Source organism: Octodon degus, unplaced genomic scaffold (assembly GCF_000260255.1).
Source record: "Octodon degus isolate 3935 unplaced genomic scaffold, OctDeg1.0 scaffold00263, whole genome shotgun sequence".
NCBI classification, from domain to species: Eukaryota; Metazoa; Chordata; class Mammalia; order Rodentia; family Octodontidae; genus Octodon; species Octodon degus.
The window spans coordinates 1,118,705-1,121,673 of NW_004524839.1; the positions used below are offsets into that span (position 1 = coordinate 1,118,705).

The following is a 2,969-nucleotide window of genomic DNA, read 5'->3' on the forward strand; positions in this document are numbered from 1 at the left end:
AAATTATAAATATTAGAACAAATATTAATACATTTGAGACTAAATAAATAATACAAAGAATAAATGAATCTAAGAGCAGGTACTTTTTAAGAATAATAAAATTGAGAAGCCCCTATGCAACCTTATAAAAAAAGAAAACATACAAATTCATGCATTTAGGAATGAAAAAAAGTGAAATTATAATGGATCTTCCAAAAATCCAGAAGATCATCAATATTTACTTCGAGAACCTTTACTCTAATAAGATGGAAAACACAGAAGAAATGGACAAATTCCTAGATACATACAAATCACCATAGTTGAATCAAGAAGATATAAAAATTATAAATTATCCAGTATCAGTCAACGAAGTTGAATGTATAATTACCTACTTACAAACAAAGGAAATATCAGGCCTGATTCACTGATGAATTCTAAAAGAAATTTAGAGGAGAGTGAAAGGAACATGGGGTCCCATGTAGAACTTTGTGGACCCACCAGACTGTAGGAATCATCAGAGGGACCTGTGAGTGGCGACCCCCCACTGCTCCTGAGGCAGTGGCAATGCCTTCATAGAAGAGTGATAGTAGTTAACTATATGTCTCTCTACTGAACTAGCTCCTCAGGTACCCTGGCTTTGGAAATTGCTGTGAGAGACTCGATGTCTGTTACAGAACCAGGACTGTCTGTAGAAAGCAAAAATGTATCTCAGTATACCTCAGAAACAAAGATGTCACCATCAAGTTTATACTCACAGCCAGTACTGTGTTCTTCAATACCTTTATCAAGAAATTTAAAGTTTTCTTCAGTGCCTTCTGGAAAGAAGAGAATGTTAAACAATGTATTCCATACCATGATCAGGAATTAACTACCTTCAGGTTTGCTTTATTGTGTGAAGAACCCAAAAGTAAGGAAATAAAGAGAGAATTAAATATAGTTCTTATTTTAAATAGCATGAATGAGCTACTTGTACTTCAGTGGAAGAAACTTCTACTTCAAGAAAATACATAAGCACTGAATCTGCAACTGGAATGTGATATGGACCATCTGCAGAGTTGCTGTGCACAGCTTAAGGAACAATCAGAAACCTCCAGGAGGAAATTTTTTAGGCTTCAGGAGACAGTTACAATGCAAGAGCAAAAATGTGCATCTTCTACTGGAAAATGAGAAGGATGAGATACAAGAACTACAGAATATAATTACAAATTGAGCTACTTATATGAAAAGAAAGTGATATGAAAAGAAAAAAGTATGAATATAATAAGCTAAAGAAACATCTATATCAACTTGTTATGAGCAAAACATATTAAAAATATACCATGGATGTTTTACACTACGTGGGCAGAGCTGATGGGAAAAGGGGCTCCTGGAGAACTCTTAATACTGAATCCAGGAACAAAGACGAAATATGTAAAATTCTCTTGAATTATTATAAATACCATCAGAAACAATTGTTAAAGAAAAATGCTAAGAAGGTTCTTAAGCAAATGAATAAAAGGAAGTGATTTTTTTCTTCTTTCTCTCTCAAAAAAGAAACCCAGAAAAAGAACAGATGAGAATACAGGAACTGTTATCTCTGATGTTGAAGAAGATGCCAGAGAACTGAAAAGAGAGTATGTGGGAACTTGATTGTAAAAACTTGGGAGAGCAACTTACAAACTGCATCTAAAAACAGTGGGGAATTTTGAAATCATGTAGAAAAATTTGACAACCAAATTTCAAAAGTATACTTAGAAGAAGGTTTAATTAATAAAGATGTAATATCATGACAAGGCCATGAACAAGAAACTGAGAAACTGAAGTTAGAAATTCAATGATGTAAAGAAATTATTAAAACACATCAGCAACTTTTATGGTAGTAGTTCAATACTGCATGTGATGATGATACCACTACACTATTATGAGATGGTTAATTGTTAGAAGAAAAGAAGCACCTTAAGGAATAATAGTCCCATTTTAAAGAACAAAAATAAAATTTTGAGAGAGAAAGATGAAGTCTTTACAAGCAGCTATTCAGTTAGGAGGGGAGAGAAGGGCATATGAAGAAGAGCAAGTCAATTGGTCAAAGCAACAGTTGGAAACTTTTACGTGCATTCTCAGGAAGTTCTGATCAAAACAATCTTATAATGGATTCAAGGTGATGGCGAAGCAGGCCTCCCAGTGTGTGTAAGGTGTCTCTAGGTTGTACATCTCAAATTATGAAAACTCTACCTGCTTCATGTACTTCAGATGTTTGACAGATGCAATCTTGTGTATCAGAACATAGTTCAATTATTGTACTGAATATAACTCCTAAAGAAGTGGAAGCAAATCAGATTAGAAGAGAATGCGCCAATCAGATGTGGAGTGTAGCATCCAAGCCTGGATGAGGAAGATTGCAACAGTGGAAGCTCTTTGATCTACACAAATTCTTCTGTAGAAAAACATGGTTTACCTTAGATTTGTATGTATGAACTTTTTCATTAACATATTCATCAAATTCGTTTCATCTAAGTTGAAACATGATGTATCACAAAGTGGGGTATCTCTGACAATTTAAGAATGGTGTGAGGTAATTGTTAGGACTCCCCTAATTCCCCCAAAGGGATGAAATGATAAATCTACTTAAAAGGATGTAAAAGCTTTGGGTATGCATTTTTAGCAATAGAACACCTGACCCTGTGAATAAAGGAATATATAGAATTTTAGATGTAAACAGATTCGCTAGAATGAATTTCATATTTATAGATGTCAAAAGTAGCACTTTTAGAAAGTTGATTATTGTGAAGTTTGAATTTTTGTCAAAATATAATTCACACTGGATATTTACTTTTTACTCCAATATACACTATGGATTTTTAACAAAGCCAGCTCTGTATTTATTGTTTTCCATGATTTTGCAATTACCTCTTTCATAGCTTTGAAATAAAGTAAAATTATATAAAAAATTCAGAAAAGATCAAATGTCAGTACTCCTCAAACTATTTGATGAAATTGAAAGTGAGGTGATA

The 2,969-nt window shown here is 33.3% G+C and overlaps 1 pseudogene; it reads left to right on the forward strand.

The window, feature by feature from the left end:
• Positions 1–634: 634 nt before the first annotated feature.
• LOC101589781 lies at positions 635–2,418 on the forward strand (annotated as a pseudogene).
• Positions 2,419–2,969: the final 551 nt, after the last annotated feature.